Source organism: Pseudorasbora parva, chromosome 14 (assembly GCF_024679245.1).
Source record: "Pseudorasbora parva isolate DD20220531a chromosome 14, ASM2467924v1, whole genome shotgun sequence".
In the NCBI taxonomy this organism is placed as follows: Eukaryota; Metazoa; Chordata; class Actinopteri; order Cypriniformes; family Gobionidae; genus Pseudorasbora; species Pseudorasbora parva.
The window spans coordinates 16,026,173-16,040,565 of record NC_090185.1 but is presented as its reverse complement, the minus strand read 5'-3'; the positions used below and the strand labels follow the sequence as shown (position 1 = coordinate 16,040,565).

Below are 14,393 nucleotides of genomic sequence, written 5' to 3'. Positions count from 1 at the left end.
ACAATATCCATTTATAAGACATTTTCTCTAAACCTAAATCTTAATATATTTACCTTTTTTTTAAAATGGGACATATTTTAAGATATCAGTACAAGTTACATTACAATGAACTCCAAAGTTTAAATCTGCTACAGACAGGTGATTCACAACCTCAACATATATATATATATATATATATATATATACATATATATATATACACACATGAGCAAGACAAAAGGGACTGCAGTAGCCTATGCATTTGCGGTATATATCCACGACAATGCAACCGATTAGAGAATAATTTCATTAAAATTGAACCTAAAGTCTAGAGGCCCCCGCGTGCGTATTCATGCACAGCAGGTAAGTAAAATTAGAAAACAACAGAATACTTATAAATCAAACTTATCCATAAATCTTGTAAAATAAACACAAGACATATGACCTGTCTAGCCTGACCACTTTGCAATGATTCTCCCGCTTATATTTAGCGTGCCAAGCTGGGCGTGATTTATGCAACTACTAATCTCATGAGTATTTAGAATAGGCTACTCCAAATTCTCATTCTCAGTTCTTATTAGAACTAAATTAAGATCAGATTCACGTGCGTATGTAGCGCTCCTGTAATGGAGCACATTTGTTAAAGAACAGTCAGACGCGGTGCTTCTCATTCATGTTTTTTACTAAGAATGAAGCGTCTCGTGAGAACTGCCCAGCTATGAGCAACGCACGCACACACACACACACACACACACACACACACACACACACACACACACACACACACACACACACACACACACAACCAATCGGATGCACCCATCCCCAACATAGATGGGGATGGGGCACCTACTTATACGCCCACCTACTTAATCAATATTAACGAACCTTCAGTATATTTGGCAAAGCTGTAGACTTCATCAGAAGAAGGAAGAGCAGCGCTATTGCCAATATGTAAGTCACTTTGAGTCGTTTCTTTCTTATTCCAAAAGTCTCTTAGACCTAAAAGTCCCTTTTAATACAACCTCATGTCTTACCAAAACTTACCTGATTATCTTTCGCTTACTGAACAGATGATGGGAGAAATTTTGAAGTGTATAGACTAAGAGTTTAAAAAGAACATATTTTTCATTTTGGGGACAGTGTTTACTTTAACTTCTCCCTGATAATCTGTAACTGGAAAAGTCCATAGTTATTTCTTCTGAATTGTGTATAAGTAGGCTTTAGTGTTATATCTTTTTTTTTTAAATCTAATTGTTGTGGTTAATCTCAAACCTGAAACTTTATTATCAAATAGACATTTATTATTTATTAATATAGACATTATTTATCTATTGTAGTTTGCAATGTGTTACAATGTGTTGCAATGTGTTACTTGAAGTTTTGTCTTCCACTCTGTTGCTCCATCCATCGTTTCCTACAGAGGTTGTGGTCTTAATCCCGGGGATGCAATTTACGTTTGTGACGCGCCAACGTTTTGCTTGATATTTAAGTGATTACTCTGGGTTCGGGCCAAATTCCGAGCCCGGAGCCCTCCCCCGGACAGCACGCCAATTACGCATAAACTTTACTCTATTTAATTTGATGTAAGTGTGAACTCGTGAAAGAACAAATAATGAATAGTTTAAGTTCTTGGTTGTTAAAGGCTATATCGTTCACATTTATAAAGTCAATTTAAAGACAAATGTGGCTAGAGATAAATATCATGATGCAACATCCACATGCAAAAATTTTTGTTGTTGTTGAGGGGTTTTCCAAGGCAAGACAGGGAGGCAGAAAAAAGTTTTTAAATAAATGTTTTTAAAAATAAAAGGTAAGACAAGGGTAAGAAACTACGGTGGGCCAGTAGTGCAGCCGTACAAAATTAAACCAAAACCGCCAAAACACAACGGAATTAAACCACAACACAACGGAAACAAGTCAAAACACAACAAAATCACCACGACACAACGGAATTAAACCACAACACAACGGAAACAAGTCACAACACAACAAAATCACCAAAACACAACGGAATTAAACCACAACACAACGGAAACAAGTCACAACACAACAAAATCACCAAAACACAACGGAATTAAACCACAACACAACGGAAACAAGTCACAACACAACAAAATCGCCACAACACAACGGAAACAAGTTACAACACAACAAAATCACCACGACACAACGGAATTAAACCACAACTCAACGGAAACAAGTCACAACACAACAAAATCGCCACAACACAACGGAATAAAACCACAACACAACGGAAACAAGTTACAACACAACAAAATCACCACGACACAATGGACTTAAACCACAACACAACGGAAACAAGTCACAACACAACAAAATCACCAAAACACAACGGAATTAAACCACAACACAACGGAAACAAGTTACAACACAACAAAATCACCACGACACAACAGAATTAAACCACAACACAACGGAAACAAGTCACAACAAAATCACCACGACACAACGGAATTAAACCACAACACAACGGAAACAAGTCACAACACAACAAAATCGCAACAACACAACGGAATAAAACCACAACACAACGGAAACAAGTTACAGCATAACAAAATCACCACGACACAACGGAATTAAACCACAACACAACGGAAACAAGTCACAACACAACAAAATCGCCACAACACAACGGAATAAAACCACAACACAACGGAAACAAGTCACAACACAACAAAATCACCACAACACAACGGAATTAAACCACAACACAACGGAAACAAGTCACAACACAACAAAATCACCAAAACACAACGGAATTAAACCACAACACAATGGAAACAAGTTACAACACAACAAAATCACCACGACACAACGGAATTAAACCACAACACAACGGAAACAAGTCACAACAAAATCACCACGACACAACGGAATTAAACCACAACACAACGGAAACAAGTCACAACACAACAAAATCGCAACAACACAACGGAATAAAACCACAACACAACGGAAACAAGTTACAGCATAACAAAATCACCACGACACAACGGAATTAAACCACAACACAACGGAAACAAGTCACAACACAACAAAATCGCCACAACACAACGGAATAAAACCACAACACAACGGAAACAAGTCACAACACAACAAAATCACCACAACACAACGGAATTAAACCACAACACAACGGAAACAAGTCACAACACAACAGAATTAAACCACAACACAACGGAACCAAGTCACAACACAACGGAATTAAACCACAACACGACAGAAACAAGTGAGTTCTTGTAGATATGGTGGTGCATGTCTGGTGATGTATTTATGTGTGAGCATGAGGCTTTTGTAGACGATTTGGGATGAAACAGGGAGCCAGTGCAGTGAGTGTAGTGATCATATTTATGGACTCTCATAAGGACTCTGGCAGCACTGTTCTGGATACATTGAAGCATCTGGATATTTCTGCCAGAAATCCCACTGAAGAGTCCGTTGCTGTAGTTCAGCCTGGTGAAGATAAAGGCATGGACAAGTTTCTCTGCATGTGGAAAGGTTAGAAGGGGACAGAGTTTGGAGATGTTTTGAAGGTGTTGGAAGGAGGTTTTGCAGATGTGTTTAATATGGTCATTGAGGGTCAGCTGGGGGTCAAACTAAACCCCTAGGTTAGTGACTGAGGAGGAGAACGTGACGACCTGGCAATCAAAGATGAGTTGGGATAAGGGAGAGGAGTGAATCTGATAAGGGGTGTGAACCAGTAGTGCCTCAGTTTTACTGGAGTTCAGCCGGAGGAAGTTACTTCTCATCCATGCCTTTATCTCCTCAAGAGTTGTGAGTGAGTTGTGACAGAGCTATGGAGGGGCTTGGGGCAGTTTTGATATAAAGTTGCATGTCATCAGGATAACAATGAAAGGATAGTCCATGTCTGCTGATGACAGGACCGAGGGGAAGGATGTAGAGGATGAATAAGATTGGGCTGAGAACTGACCCCTGCAGACCATGACACACACATAAAGCAAAAAAACAAAACGCTTTTATCAGGTTGATGATAGGATATTTTATCATGATATAGTTATTTTGGCTTTAAACAAGGATTTTATTATATCAACATTTTTGATTAATAAGAAAGTAATTACAAGCAATAGGACAAAAAAAAATACTACAAGGGAACAAAAAATAATAAATGTAAATTAATCATGTGTAAAAACACTGCATTGTCTTCATTGTATAAATGAAATATATATTTACTCTAATTAAAGTTACAAAAGTGGATTAGTGAAGAGCAGTAAGAGATTCTCTTTTGTTGTTTAATTAATGTGAATGAAAGACAGCAGGAAAATAGACCGCTGTCGCTTTAAGCGCTTCTCTATAGCTCTGGGTATTTTTATACGGTCTGTAACACTTGCGTTATCTTTCTCAGTTTACTTGTTTATTTTTATTTAAGACATAAATGACTGTGACTTGCTTGGAATTTTTACACGTACATTTGTGTGTATATATATATATATATAGCCGTTCAAGGCCAATAACCACCAAATATAACTCTGTGAGAAGCGGATGTGCCTGCCGCTGCACCTCAGACCAAAAATGACAGTTTTCGTGACCACGCAGCACAGCAAACCTCACTGAATGAGAAGTCTGATGATGTAATTTACCGCGACTCCATCCTGGCAACCTGTCAGACCTGTACCATTTTCAAAAACACATTGGATCAATCAATAATGACCTATTTTTCTTACCCCAGTAGTTGTGTCATTGACACCTTGTTTTCAGACCGGCATGCCCATGGGTGCAATTTGCAAATGCATTTGCTATTTATACAATATGGACGCTAGAAAAACTATCTGAAAACACTTGTGTTGCGCCTGCCTCCGCATTGCGCCGGGTGTATGATAGGGCCCTATATGTGTTAGTCCAGTGGATAAGTTTGCAATTAGGACCCTGGGTTTAAATCCTGATTTGATATTGTGCATTTTTAATAAGCCAAGATAAAGAACATACTCATTTCAATGTGAATGGAGTGAATGGACAGATATTTTTATTTAGCCTACTTCCTACAATACGCAAGCAACTTGATTATTAATGCTGCAAACGTTTTATTTTGAAAGTTGAAATCAAAATTTTAGTGTACTTAGGGCCTACAAGATAATAACTGTTCCAAAAAATGATTTTTTCCCCCGCAACCATTCCATTGAAGGACCATTTTCGGTTCCCCCAAGAATATTTTAGTGAACAGTTCTAAAAAGAAATGTGAAGAGCATTTTAAAGGTTCATTAGATGCCAATAAAAAACTGAGTGTAGAAGTGAATTTTAATGGCCAGTCATGATTTTAATCATGCAGATACATAGGAAAATAAATACATAACATTTGAATAATAACATTAGAATAATTTTTTTTATATTACATATATTAGAACATGGTAAAGAGTGTTTATAATTCTTTTTGCTTAATATTTATATTTCTGTAATCTGTCCACACAGAAATTATATCAACGCCATTGTTTCAGTAATAGTGGTGACTGTGGTCATCTGCATTGTGTGTCATGTGCTGCTGCTGCTGCCCCTGGTGCTTGATCTTTGAAATGTGCCAAAGGCCCAAACGTAAGTGTTTTAGTGTTAATAGAATGTATAATGTTACATTATTTAGGCTGGTAGTAAAATTATCATTATAATTTTTACTTGGCTTGTTTTTCCCACAGCTGTAGAAACGCATGTAACTACAGTCATGAATACACAATGCATTCAGCAGCCGCCTGTCATGCAGCCAGTTCAGTATCCAGCATACCAGCCTGTGCCGACTCAACCGGGCTACGGCGGTCAGCCTATGCAGATGGGACCATATCAGGGACAGCTATACGCACCAGGACCCCCACCCCCATCCCCATATAACATGACCGGTAAGAAGGCCTAGTACTAGAGCAGGGGTGCAACACTTATTTTGTTCCACTTAGTTTAGTTCCAACCCTGCTCCAACACACACATACCTGTAGTTTTCAATTACCCTTTCTTTATATAATATGAATGAAATTTGAGCGTACTAGATCCGCCATGTTGTTAGGCTTTACTGTCATTCATATATCCTCTCCCGTGGCCTCATGGGATAGTAAAGTTTTCATTAAATGCACACTTCAGAATCTCTGCGAAAGTAGATAATCATCCGGAAACTTTTCACCTACTCTTTTTGTTTTCAAATACTATGTGTTTGGACACACTACTATTCTGACGTACTGTTTTTCGTATCCTATATAGGGAAGTATTTGATTTCAGATGGAGCATCAGATTTCAAATTTTGTCAATTTTATTATGAAATTTAAACAAAAAAATTCAGATATTGCGTTCTTTAGTGTGGAGGTACAGATCACTGTAGAGCCTTGATCAAGCGAAGCGGCAGTTCGAAACACACGTGAATGGATCATCTCTTCTTCTTTACTATTAGTTACAGCACAAAATAAACATGAATAAACATATGAAGGTGTGTTAAAAGATACAGTAGACCTTAACAAAATCTGTATCATGTCTCATGTAATCGCTCAGTGTTTCAACCGCGGAAAGACATCAGTTTGTAACAAAAACCCATTCAGTGACCAAAATGATTCAGTGTCTCGCTAGACAGCAAGACAAATAAAATCTAGAGAGGAGGATTTGCTAAATATATGCTCCATATTACATACTCATTAAAGTTTTACTGTTCTTCAGTATTTAATCTATGTTGGAATAATCCTGTAACGTTTTTATGACAGCCACCAAATGTTTAGAAAACATTTCAAAAACAAATCAAGTAGAGAGTTAATTATAAAGTTAGTATTATAATTTTATTATTACAAAAAACTTCTTTGTGTGTAATTTATGTGTTTATTTTATTGAAGGTTAATATTAACTGCTTTATATACAATGTACAAGCCGACTCCCTGTATAGTTTACAGCATTAGTTTTTCTTTGAAAATTTGCCCTGTACTGTCGACTCGTATTGAATCAGAATCGAATTGAAATTGAATCATGAAATTTGTCAATACCTTGGACTTAAATACATACAGTATTGTTCAAAATAATAGCAGTACAATGTGACTAACCAGAATAATCAAGGTTTTTCGTATATTTTTTTATTGCTACGTGGCAAACAAGTTACCAGTAGGTTCAGTAGATTCTCAGAAAACAAATGAGACCCAGCATTCATGATATGCACGCTCTTAAGGCTGTGCAATTGGGCAATTAGTTGAATTAGTTGAAAGGGGTGTGTTCAAAAAAATAGCAGTGTGGCATTCAATCACTGAGGTCATCAATTTTGTAAAGAAACAGGTGTGAATCAGGTGGCCCCTATTTAAGGATGAAGCCAACACTTGTTGAACATGCATTTGAAAGCTGAGGAAAATGGGTCGTTCAAGACATTGTTCAGAAGAACAGCGTACTTTGATTAAAAAGTTGATTAGAGAGGGGAAAACCTATAAAGAGGTGCAAAAAATGATAGGCTGTTCAGCTAAAATGATCTCCAATGCCTTAAAATGGAGAGCAAAACCAGAGAGACGTGGAAGAAAACGGAAGACAACCATCAAAATGGATAGAAGAATAACCAGAATGGCAAACGCTCAGCCAATGATCACCTCCAGGATGATCAAAGACAGTCTGGAGTTACCTGTAAGTACTGTGACAGTTAGAAGACGTCTGTGTGAAGCTAATCTATTTTCAAGAATCCCCCGCAAAGTCCCTCTGTTAAAAAAAAGGCATGTGCAGAAGAGGTTACAATTTGCCAAAGAACACATCAACTGGCCTAAAGAGAAATGGAGGAACATTTTGTGAACTGATGAGAGTAAAATTGTTCTTTTTGGGTCCAAGGGCCACAGGCAGTTTGTGAGACGACCTCCAAACTCTGAATTCAAGCCACAGTACACAGTGAAGACAGTGAAGCATGGAGGTGCAAGCATCATGATATGGGCATGTTTCTCCTACTATGGTGTTGGGCCTATTTATCGCATACCAGGGATCATGGATCAGTTTGCATATGTTAAAATACTTGAAGAGGTCATGTTGCCCTATGCTGAAGAGGACATGCCCTTGAAACGGTTGTTTCAACAAGACAATGACCCAAAACACACTAGTAAACGGGCAAAGTCTTGGTTCCAAACCAACAAAATTAATGTTATGGAGTGGCCAGCCCAATCTCCAGACCTTAATCCAATTGAGAACTTGTGGGGTGATATCAAAAATGCTGTTTCTGAAGCAAAACCAAGAAATGTGAATGAATTGTGGAATGTTGTTAAAGAATCATGGAGTGGAATAACAGCTGAGGGGTGCCACAAGTTGGTTGACTCCATGCCACACAGATGTCAAGCAGTTTTAAAAAACTGTGGTCATACAACTAAATATTAGTTTAGTGATTCACAGGATTGCTAAATCCCAGAAAAAAAAATGTTTGTACAAAATAGTTTTGAGTTTGTACAGTCAAAGGTAGACACTGCTATTTTTTTGAACACACCCCTTTCAACTAATTGCCTAATTGCACAGCCTTAAGAGCGTGCATATCATGAATGCTGGGTCTCATTTGTTTTCTGACAATCTACTGAACCTACTGGTAACTTGTTTGCCACGTAGCAATAAAAAAGATACTAAAAACCTTGATTATTCTGGTTAGTCACATTGTACTGCTATTATTTTGAACAATACTGTATAAGATGTAATTATTGCATCAGTCTGACAGTAAATAAACACTTGTTGACACGATTATTTTAAACGTCTTTTAAACGGTAACATAAATCACAAATACTCAAATAATTATTATTGTTTTGTCAAGTAACCGACAAGTTACCTATACTGGACAGAGTGAGACCATATACCGATATTTTCCTTGAAATAATGCATTATTGTCTTTTTCCATTTTCATCAAAACCCGGATATCCCAGCGGTCAGGGTCCATATGGTGTAAGTCAGGCCCCGTACCCCATGCTGCCGCCTTCCCAGCCCGGTATCGCTCATCTGCCCCCAGAGACCAAGCAGCCGGCCTATAACCCCGCATACCTGCAGCCACCGAACACCGGCTTCTAAACCACAAGCGTCTGTCACATCACTCACTGATGGATTGTGGAGATCGACGCACTCTCACACGGCAGAATGTCCCAAATTCAATGCAGATTATACAAGACTAGTGGATGTGTTGTAATTAGAATTATTTCTGTTTTATTTTTAACCTGTCTAACTCTGCGCCACAATATGAATGTAAATATTTTTGCAATAAATTGTTGTAAAAAACAAATAAACAAACAGATTATTGGATTAAGTGTTACAAGAAAATACTATTTCAGTCTTTCTACTTTTTTAGTTCTTCTTTGTAATTAATTGGGAAAGTTTTACTTGTGATTCACGAGTAAAAAAAAAAAAAAAAATCCTACAAATTTTTCCACTTTTAGTATTAATTATTATACTAATATTGAACTGTATAATATATTGCACGTTTGATACAATTGGATATACTCAAAGGACTAAAATCTAACATAAAATGTGGTCATTTTTACGTTGTAGTTTAGTTTTGGCACTTTTGCTGTTGTATTAGCTTTTGTTAACAGCACAACTCTCAGAGACACAACTAGCAGGATCTGTTTAAAGAAACTGTTAACAAGTTCCCTTTCAGGCAGTACACTTCGAGTTACATCAGTACTGACAAAAAGGGGGTTTCGCTTAGAAAGCCAGCTGCCTTCAATCTCAATCAAAACGATCCAATGACATGAAAATATCATGGGTCTGCAGAACTTGCCTAATGCAACCCGCTCCACTGTGTGGGTATAAACGGCATTGCATAGCAGTCATGCATTTATGTTTCTGTTTCGGAGCCGAGGTCAACTTGCCTTACTAACCAATTTCTCTCTTCAAGACGAGTGTATCTCCAGAGTGTTGGTGATACGGCGAATTCCAGCGAGTTCCGCATTCCTGTTGATCTGTGCAGGTCTGTGTGTTCTCCCTGGGCGTCTCAGCTCTCTGCCTGAGAAAAAACTCCTCTCTAAAAGAGCTGCACATGGCACGTGTTTTTAAAGATGTCTCGCCCGTGCTCCGTTCCTGGGTGTGGTCAGCGGGTTAGTCCGCTTGACGGGCATGAGCGCTGCTTGGTATGCTTGGGCTTAGTGCATGCTGAGTGGGCGTTCATGGATGCATCATGTTCCCACTGTGGGAACAGTGTTCCTCTGCATGTTCCCCTGCTCTCATGCGGGCGGCCACCGACGAAGTTGACCACACGGGGTGTAGGTCAGGTGATGTCCACTTGAGTGGTCCAGGAGCCCTCCTGCAGCGCCCGCCCCTCCTGCTTGGCCACAGCAGAGGCCTTCACCCGGGCCGAAGCGCCGAGGTGCCCGTAGGAAGGTGGCAAAGCCTGTCTCAGCCCTGAAGCCGGCTAAACGGCAGGCTAAGCGGCGGTCCTGAGACAGGGCGCTCTGAGGCGAACTCGGTTCTCTCTCAGGAGACGGTGACAGGGGAGGAGGGCCGGGGGAGAATCTTTTGTTTTTATCCCAACCCACTGCTGGCCCCCCAAAAGGGGCCAGCGGCACCTTATTGTTGTTTAAAGAAAGAACCGAATCATTCACCTCCGAGCCCCAAGAGCGTGTGTGCCACCTCAGTGCCTTGCCACTCTCAGTCCCCTCTGTCGCCAGCCCCCCCCCCCAGTCAAAACCCCCACGGGACACTCCACCTCCCCTGGTCTCCACTGGCAGGGTGCGGAACTCAACCCCGCCCACAACTCGGGCTGCTCCCATGCCTCCCGAGTCTGGGCCGGTCGTTCCACTTCGCTGCCCCACGCCGGTTTTTCAGTTCTCAGTTTTTGGGGGCGTGGCTAGCGCTCTTTAAACTGTCCAATTGGCTCGCCCGCACCACGATCTCCTCCCCGCTTTTGGAGAGTCTTCTATATGATGGTGGGTGACAATGGCCCTGTCCTGCGTGCAGAGATCAACACCCTACTGGCGAAGGGTGCCGTGGAGATCGTCCCTCCAGCCGAGATGAAGTCCGGCTTCTACAGCCCTTACTTCATTGTACCCAAGAAAGCCGGTGGGTTACGGCCAATCCTGAACCTGCGCATCTTGAACTGATCCCTTCAAAGGCTTTCCTTCAAGATGTTGACAGCCAAACACATTTTCGAATGCGTTCGTCCACACGATTGGTTTGCAGCGATCGACCTAAAGGACGCGTACTTTCACGTCTCCATACTTCCTCGACACAGACCGTTTCTACGATTTGCCTTCGAGGGGAGATCATACCAGTACACCGTTTCTTCCATTCGGGCTGGCCCTGTCTCCTCATGTCTTTATGAAGGTCATCGAGGCAGCCCTAGTACCACTCAGGCAGCTCAGGGTTCGCATCCTGAACGATAGCTCGCTGATCCTCAGCCACTCGTGAGAGCAGGTTTGCGAACACAGGGACTTGGTTCTCCACCATCTTACGCATCTGGGCCATCAGGTAGACTGGGAAAAGAGCAAACTCTGCCTAGTGCAGAGGATCTCTTTTCTCGGTATGGAGATCAACTGGGTCACCATGTCCGCGCAGCTTATGAGCGAGTGCACTCAGTCTCTGCTGACCTGCCTTCGTCAGATCGAACGCAGGAACATGGTCCCACTGAAACCATTTCAGAGGCTCCTGGGGCATATGACATCCGCAGGTGCAGTAACCCATCTCCGGTTGCTCCATTTGAGACCGCTTCAGCATTGGCTTCACGACAGAGTCCGGAGGTTGGCATGGCAACGTGGCACGTTCCGGGTACAAGTGACCTAGGACTGCCGTCAGACCTTTACCCCGTGGTGGAACCTCAAGTTTCTACGGGTGGGAATTCCCCTAGAAAGAGTTTCCTGGCATGTTGTGGTATCCAAGGATGCCTCTGCCAGGGGCTGGGGTGCCATGTGCAATGGTCATGCCACTGCTGGGGCCTGGAAGGAGCTTCAGCGTTTGTGGCATATCAATTGCCTCGAGTTGCTGGCCATACGTCTTGCCCTGCACCGCTTCTGAGCCCTGCTCAAGGACATGCACGTGCTGGTCCAGTCAGATAATACGGCAACAGTAGCGTACATCAACCACCAGGGTGGGTTACGCTCCTGCCGGCTGTCACAACTCGCCCGCCACCTCTTGTTATGGAGACAGAAGCAGCATCTGAGGTCACTTTGTGCCATTTACATTCCCCGGGACCTGAACCGTGCAACCAATGAGCTGTCGTGGTTTCAGCCTCCGCCCAGGGGCATGGAGACTCCATCCCCAATCGGTTCAGCTGATATGGGACCAGTTTGGCGATGCACAGATAAATCTGTTTGCTACCCATGACTCCTCCCATTGCCGCTGGTACTATTCCCTGACCGAGGGGACCTTTGGCATGGATGCACTAGCGCACAGCTGGCCGCGGGGCCGATGTGAATATGCATTTCCCCCAGTGAGCCTTCTCGCACAGCTCCTGTGCAAGATCAGGGAGGACAGGGAGCAGGTCCTAATGGTCATCCCTAAATGCCCGGTCGGGTCCGTGCTGTCTTTCCTCCAGGAAGGGTTGGAGAGAAGGCTGTCTCCCTCCACCCTCAAGGTCTACGTGGCGGCAATAGCTGCTCACCACGACGTGCTGGACTCAAAAACAGTAGAACAGCACGACTTGATCTGCAGGTTCCTCAGGGGGGTGACAAGATTAAATCTCCCTTGCTCCTTACAGGTACCATCTTGGAACCTCGCAGTGGTCCTAACTGCCCTGCGTATGACTCCCTTTGAGCCTCTGCAAACGGTGGAGCATAAGTTCCTGTCAATAAAGACAGTGCTCCTTGTTGCTCTGGCCTCGATCAAGAGGTTGGGGGACCTGCAGGCATTTTAGGTTGACGAAGCATGCCTGGAATTCGGGCCGGCTAACTCTTACGTCATCCTGAGACCCCGGCCTGGATATGTGCCCAAGATTCCTACCACTCCCTTCAGGAACCAGGTGGCGAACCTGCAAGCGCTGCCCTTGGAGGAGGCAGATCCATCCTCGGCACTGCTCTATCCAGTATGCGCCCTTGGCGCCTGTGTAGACAGGACACGGTGCTTTAGGACCTCAGATCAGCTCTTTGTATGTTACAGAGGGAAGCAGAAAGGGAAGGCTCTCTCCAAGCAGAGGTTGTCTCACTGGATAGTGGATGCCATTGTCCTGGCTTACAAGGTTCAGGGCTTGCCATGCCCCCTTGGGGTCAAAGCACACTCCACTAGGAGCGTAGCTGCCTCTTGGGCTTTAGCGCGTGGCGCCTCGCTGACAGACATTTGTAGAGCTGTACACCCAACACCGCAGGCGACACCCAACACATTCGCCATTTTATAATCTGAGAGTGGAGCCTGTGTCCTCTCGTATACTCGCCCCAGACGGCCAGTAACTGGACACACGCTGGTGTCTTTGCTTGCGGTGCCATTCCATTTCACCGACTGGATACGTGCACTCATTCGCTCAGGAGTTCAATCTGGAGTTCCTCCAGCACTGTTGATGCCGACACCAGAGTGCATGCCCGAATGGTCTCAGCCCTCGTGTCAGGCTAGGTGCCCCGTGTGCACGGTTCCCCTTCAGGCCAACCGTCACATGTGCATTCTCCACAGCAAGTCTCCTTGAGCTTGTGTCTTCCCTTGGCAAGACCCTTGCCACCCGTGGGGTTGAAAAACTTTTCCTGAAGGAAGGGAATGGAGACGTTACGTCCCCATGCCACATCCGCTGTACCGCTGGTCGGCCTCGGCTCCTTAGCAGGTAACATAAATGCGTGACTGCTATGCAATGCCGTTTATACCCACGCAGTGGGGCCTGGTTGCATTAGGCAAATTCCGCAGACCCATGACATTTTCATGTCATTGGATTGTTTTGATTGAGATTGAAGGCAGCTGAACCCCATTTCCTCAGTACTTACGTTACATACGTAACCGAGACGTTTTCCTTTTTGAGTTCTTTCCTTTAAGGTTCTAAAATGCAGTCGCATTTGAATAACAATGAGTGATGCAGAATTCCCATAATTCTGTGTCGCTGACCTGCTTTACTGAGCAGATGAAAAGTGAGTTTGTGTTGTCAATGTATTTTATTAAAGCAACCTTTGTTAAAGCATTAGGAAACCACATCTCTTTCACAGTTCCTTTTCAGATTATATTGTATCGGTTACATTGTTTTTTGAGATGTGGCCTTTTTTTAAAAGATTATAGATTTTGTAAATGTTTAACTGCTGTTTTATATATATTAGACATTAAATATAAAACAGAAGGGAATTTAAAGAAGGGTTTTAAAATTAGGTGTGGCAAAATGGTAAATTGTTCTAGATGGTTAAAAGATGGTATCTCTCTTGAATTTTCTCTTAATGTTATAAAATATGGAATTTAGCCAAAATACATAAACTCAACTCTTGATATTTGGTCTTCTAATAAAATGATTATTGCCGTGCAAGCTTTAGTTTAAACTAATACATTTAAAAAAAACACATTTTATTGCATTGGCTACCGGATTTTACATT

The 14,393-nt window shown here is 42.4% G+C and overlaps 1 long non-coding RNA gene across 1 annotated transcript; it reads left to right on the top strand.

The window, feature by feature from the left end:
• Window positions 1-833: 833 nt before the first annotated feature.
• LOC137039456 (uncharacterized) lies at window positions 834-9,167 on the top strand. Its single transcript, XR_010897655.1, has 4 exons — window positions 834-933; window positions 5,428-5,547; window positions 5,646-5,843; window positions 8,841-9,167. It is a non-coding gene; the product is annotated as an uncharacterized lncRNA (long non-coding RNA).
• The last annotated feature ends 5,226 nt before the right edge of the window (window positions 9,168-14,393 follow it).